Source organism: Mandrillus leucophaeus, unplaced genomic scaffold (genome assembly GCF_000951045.1).
Source record: "Mandrillus leucophaeus isolate KB7577 unplaced genomic scaffold, Mleu.le_1.0 Scaffold35, whole genome shotgun sequence".
Classification (NCBI taxonomy): Eukaryota; Metazoa; Chordata; class Mammalia; order Primates; family Cercopithecidae; genus Mandrillus; species Mandrillus leucophaeus.
Genome location: NW_012103698.1, coordinates 2,715,668 through 2,721,978, shown reverse-complemented (window position 1 = coordinate 2,721,978; position 6,311 = coordinate 2,715,668). Strand labels below are relative to the sequence as shown.

The 6,311-nt window shown below is 45.3% G+C and overlaps 1 protein-coding gene across 1 annotated transcript in view; it reads right to left on the bottom strand.

Annotated features, from left to right (window-relative positions):
* The window catches only part of INO80 (INO80 complex subunit), a 141,870-nt gene extending 135,559 nt beyond the window's left edge, over window positions 1–6,311 (bottom strand). Inside the window, exon 1 of the mRNA XM_011989304.1 lies at window positions 6,296–6,311. The gene's annotated coding sequence lies outside the window, so the exon portion shown is untranslated. The remainder of the gene's footprint in view (window positions 1–6,295) is intronic.

The window sequence follows — 6,311 nt, the reverse complement described above, 5'->3', positions numbered from 1 at the left end:
AAAAAAAAAAAAAAAAAAAAAAAGTACTAATGAGTAACTGATCACTGCCATATTTATTACAAAATAGAAATGTCTGGCCAGGCATAGTGGCTCATGGCTGTAACCCGAGCACTTTGGGAGGCTGAGGCAGGTGGATCACCTGAGGTCAAGAGTTCAAGATCAGCTTGGCCACATGGTGAAACCCTGTCTCTACTAAAAATACAAAAATTACGCCAGGCGCAGTGGCTCATACCTATAACCCCAGCACTTTGGGAGGCTGAGGCGGATGGATCACCTGAGGTCAGGAGTTTGAGATCAGCCTGGTCTACATGCTAAAACCCCATCTCTACTAAAAATACAAAAATTAGCCAGGTATGGTGGCAAGCACCTGTAGTCCTAGCTATGTAGGAGGCAGAAGAATCACTTGAACCTAGGAGGTGGAGGTTGCAGTGAACCGAGATAGTACCACTGCACTCCAGCCTGGACAACAGAGTGAGACTCCATCTCAAAAAGAAAAAAAAAATGGCCAGGCATGGTGGCGAGTGCCTGTAATCCCAGCTACTGGGGAGGCTGAGGCAGGAGAATTGCTTGAATCTGGGAGGCAGAGGTTGCAGTGAGCTGAGATCATGCTACTGCACACCAACCTAGGCAACAAGCAAAACTCCGTCTCAAAAAAAAAAAAAGAAAAAGAAAACTGGCTGTGGTTAAACGAATATACTTGGTTTTTTGGATTTTATTTTTATTTTTATTTTGAGACCAAGTTTCCCTCTGTCGCCAGGCTGGAGTGCAGGGACGCAATCTTGGCTCACTGCAACCTCCACCTCCAGGGTTCAAGTGATTCTACTGCCTCAGCCTCCCAAGTAGCTGGGACTACAGGCACGCGCCAGCACGCCCAGCTAATTTTTGTGTTTTTAGTAAAGATGGGATTTCACCATGTTGGCCAGGATGGTCTCGATTGCTTGACCTCATGATACACCCGCCTCGGCCTCCAAAGTGCTGGGATTACAAATTTAAGCCACAGCACCCGGCCTCTTTTATTTTTTAGACAGGGTCTCGCTTGTCATCCAGGCTGGAATGCAGTGGCAGGATCACAGCTCACTGTAGCCTTGACCTGCTGAGCTCAGGCGATCCTCCCATTTTAGCCAGCCTCCAGAGTAGCTGGGACTACAGGCATGCACCACCATGTCCAGCTAATTTTTTTCTGGAGATGGGGTTTTGGCATATTGCCCAGGCTGGTCTCAAACTCCTAGACTCTAGTGATTTGCCTGCCTCGGTCTCCCAAAGTGCTGAGATTACAGGTGTGAGCTACCGTGAAGGTCTTGGTTTTTATTTTAACAGTAATTCCAATTAAGTAAATGATACCACTGTTTTCCCCTTCTAAAGATATGACTGAACTTCATTAGTAATGTTCAACTTTTCATCAAGATGGTGAATGCCATCTTAAAACCTACAGAAGATTGGCTTTATATTTAGATTTATATAACTGGTTATGTTAGCACACGTAAACACTGGCAAAATTCCTTCATTGTCTCAGAACCAAGCACAATTCACCTGTGTTTTGTTTTTATTTGCCTCTTAAAGGAAAGGGCTGATGATAAGGCAGCAATGTCTACACTTTTGGCCTTAACTATGCCAAGCTAATTAGAATTCCTTATAACTAAAATGGTTCCTTTTACTTACTGAAAAGCACTTTAGGGTGTGGTTTATGTGTAATATCAAATAAGGAACAGTTAACGCTTAAAAAATAAAATAGACCAGCCACAGTGGTTCACGCCTATAATCCTAGCACTTTGGGAGGTAGAGGCAGGCAGATCACCTGAGGTCAGGAGTTCCAGACCAGCCTGGTCAACATGGTGAAACCCCATCTCTACTAAGCATACAAAAATTAGCTGGGCATGATGGCACATGCCTGTAGTCCCAGCTACTCAGGAGGCTGAGGCAGGAGAATTGCTTGAACCCGGGAGGCGGAGGTTGCAGTGAGCCAAGATCGCACCACTGCACTCCAGCCTGGCAAGAGAGCGAGACTCCGCCTCAAAAAAAATGATTTTTTTTTAAATGGTCTGGCCTGTTCTTAAGCCTTAACAATCTTATTCACTAAGAAGTTTCAAAAACAGGCCAGGCACAGTGGTTCACATCTATAATCCCAGCACTTTGGGAGGTCAAGGTGGGCGGATCGATCATGACGTCAGGAGTTTGAGACCAGCCTAGCTAACACGGTGAAACCCCGTTTCTACCAAAAATACAAAAATTAGCCAAGTGTGGTGGTGCAAAATCCTAGCTACTCGGGAGGCTGAGGCAGGAGAATCCCTTGAACCTGGGAGGTGGAGGTTGCAGTAAGCCGAAATCACACCACTGCACTCCAGCCTGAGCTACAAGAGCAAAACTCTGTCTCAAAAAAAAAAAAACCTCTTTACCGGGAGGGAGAAAAAATACCTCTTGCCGAACAGAATAGGTGTCTTCAGACTACAAAGGGGTCCAAGATACATTAAAAAATGTTAAGAACCCTGCTCTGGAGGGAATAGCTCTGTTGCCCAGGCTGGAGTGCAGTGGCACAATCAGGGTTCACTGTAGCCTCAACTTCCCGAGCTCAAGCAAACCTCCCATCTCAGCTTTCCAAGTAGCTGAACTACAGGTACACATCACCCTAGTCCAAAAATTTTATTTTCTGTAGAGATGAGGTCTCACTATGTTGACCAGGCTGGTCTCAAGCTCCTCAAGCTCATGTAATCCTCCCTCCTCTGCCTCCCAAAGTGCTGGAATTACAGGTGTAAACCACTAGGCCTGGCCGAAAATACTCTTCAAAATATTTATGGGGAAGGCAGAAGGACTGTAACAAAAACAGAATACTGATTCTGTCATTTACTGGCTATGTGATTTAAGTTGGTTTCAATTTTCTCATCTATAAAATGAGGATAACTACCAGCAAGTTTCATGAGAATTAAAATGATAATATATAAGGTATCTACCATACTGACTCACAAAAGTTGTCTGACATTAGTATCTGATATTAGTATGTGATATTAGTATTGATATTATCTGATATCAGTATCTGATATTAGTATTGTCTGATATTAGTATGCCCTTCTCATTCTCTACATGCTATAGCCTATCATATCAAGATTTTGATACTTAAGATCCAACTTTAAAACTTTTCAACTGTTGGCCGGGCACAGTGGCTCACACCTGTAATACCAGCACTTTGGGAGGCCGAGGCAGGCAGATCATAAGATCAAGACATCAAGACCAGCCTGGCCAACACGGTGAAACCCCGTCTCTATTAAAAATACAAAAATTAGCCAGGCGTGGTGGCATGTGCTGCTTGGGAGACTGAAGCAGGAGAATTTATCGAACCCAGGAGGCAGAGGCCACAGTGAGCCTAGATCGTGCCACTGCACTCTAGCCTGGTGACAGGGCGAGACTCCATCTCAGAAAAAAAAATAGAAACTTTTCAACTGTTTTCCTACAAAAACTCGGTCTCCTATTAACACTAACCCACTCTGTCCACTCTAAAATCCACTGCGTCCTAGCATTTACATTTCATGTGTATTTTGTCGTTGTTGTTGTTGTCGAGCCAGCTTGGGCTCTTGTCGCCCAGGCTGGAGTGCAGTGGCTCAATCTCAGCTCACTGCAATCTCCACCTCCCGGGCTCAAGCCATCCTCCCACCTCAGCCTCCCAAGTAGTTGGGACTATAGGTGCACATCACCATGCTTAGCTAATTTTTGTACTTTCTGTAGACAGGATTTTGCCATGTTGTCCATGCTGATTTCAAACTCCTGAGCTCAAGCAATCTGCCTGCCTAGGCCTCCCAAAGTGCTGGGATTACAGATGTGAGCCACCAAGCCTAGCCTATTTAATGTGAATTTGTAGGCTGACATATAAAATCCCCTAGCCAGTTTTTTTGTTTGTTTGTTTTGTTTTGTTTTGTCAAGATGGAGTTTGCTTTTGTTGCCCAGGCTGGAGTGCAGTGGTGTGATCTTGGCTCACTGCAACCGCTGCCTCCCAGGTTTAAGCGATTCTCCTGCCTCAGCCTCCTGACTAACTGGGATTATAGGTGTGTGCCACCACGCCCAGCTAATTTTTTGTATTTTTGGTAGAGACAGAGTTTCATCATGTTGGCCAGGCTGTTTTCGAACTCCTGACCTCAGGTGATCCACCCGCCTCAGTCTCCCAAAGTGCAAGGATTACAGGCATGAGCCACCGCACCCAGCCAACAAACTTTCATTAAGTGAACTTCTAATACCACAGCTTATAATTTGTTTTGTTTTGTTTCTAGAGACAGGGTCTCGCTCTCCGCCCAGGCTTGAGTGCACTGGCACAGTCATAGCTCACAAGGGACTCAAGTGATCCCCTTGCCTCCTGAGTAACGGACTACAGGCTTGAGACACCATACCCAGCATCATAGCTCTTGATTTGTTGCTTTGGCTTAATCACATTTCCACCTTGATGTACTCAAAATGTTTTTATTAGTCATAAACTTTTCTAATCACATTTGTGCTCACTACAATTATTTCCTATCACAATTTACAGACTTTCAAAAATTGATTCAGTTTCTACTGAAATAAAATGTAGAGGAAAAGAACACAGTAAACAAAAACGATGGAATTTAATCCCTTAAAAACAAAATTCATTTTAAAGTCTAGAAGGTATGCAACTTTTACCACACATAATGATCTCAAATTGTTTTACAGGAGGAGCAGCTTGGAAATTTCAAACATAAAATGCAACTACAACAGAATATTATTAGGCATTACAAGCGAATGAGGCCATGTGCGGTGGCTCATGCCTGTAATCCCAGCACTCTGGGAGGCCAAGGCAGGCCGATCACTTGAGGTCAGGAGTTCGAGACAGGTCTGGTCAACATGGTGAAACCACGTCTCTACTAAAAATACAAAAATTGGCCGGGTGTGGTGGTGGCCGCCTGTAATCCCAGCTACTCGGCTGACGCACGAGAAGCGCTTGAACCTGGGAGGCAGAGGTTGCAGTGAGTCGGGACCGCCCCATCGCACTTAAGCCTGGGCGACAGAGTGAGACTCATTCTCAAAAAAAAAAAAGGATTAAGTCCCGATATATGCTACAACATGGATGAACTCTGAAAACACCATGTTAAGTGAAACAAACCAGGCAAAGAAAGATACATGTTGTATGTTTCTTTTTTTAGGCAATCTAGGCAGAAAATATATTAGTGGTTACCTGAGGCTGGAGAGAGAGGGAATGGGGAGTGACTGCTAAATGGCTTCTAGAGATTCTTTTTTAGGGTGATTAATTTTAGGGTGATTAAAATAGTGGTTGATGGCTACAGAACTTAATAAATATAGTTTTAGAAAATCACTGAATTATACACTTTAGAAACCTGAATCTTTTGGTATTTGAATCATATTTCAATAAATCTATTATTTAATTTAAATTGCCTGTGAAAAGCCACAATAATTTTGTGAAGGAAATAATGAAAGTCACTGACTGGAAAACTAACCTGTGACGTTAGCCAGGTCAACCTCCAAATTCCTTCCCCCATTTCTAACAAGTACATCAAACTAGAGACAGTGTGTGAATCAAAGAATTCCAGGCACAGTTGGCTGTTAACTAGAATAGTAAGTGGCTTCCTAGGCTCTGTCACTCCTAAACTGTAGGGGGCTTCCAGCCTCGGAGATTACGGAAGTAGTACTTTTCATTAGCAAGCTCAAGAAGAAGTGTCAAAATAGGATGACACTTTCCTAGTCGCTCTGCAAAAACCTAAAAAACCAGAAGGGGTGTCATCTAGACACTCCTAAGTCTATGCAGGTGTCAGCCTGCCCTAACCCAACACCAGCCAGCAGCGTGCACCATTCAACCATATCTTAACTTGCCCCTTACAAATTGACACTTACACTAACAAGCCCTTAGATCTCATTTGTTTAAAATGACAGATATACAACCCTCACGGGGTTCCCACTCAAGGCCTTCCAGCCTCCGCCCTGCCCCTGCCCACCCTCAAACCTACACACGTGTTAGCCCGACACCGCCCCACCGGGTCCCACGTGCACCTGGTCTAACACACTCCCCACGTGTGGGCGCCCCACGGGCTTCCTCAGGTAGCTGAGGTCACCGCATGACCCCCGGTCTCCAGAGATACGAGACGGGAAGGACGAGGCCCTAGTCACCGAGGTCCCAACCCTGCGGGGAGTGTCCACACCCATCCTCCATACTAACCCCAACAAATGCAAGGGCCGGGGGCGACGGCCCCTTTAAGACGCGGCCCAGTTGTCGCCCGCAGAGAGGGGCGCAACAAGACCTACACAACCCCCTCTCCGTTCGCCCGCCCACGTCTAGTCGCCTCACCTCGGGCCGCCTGGCC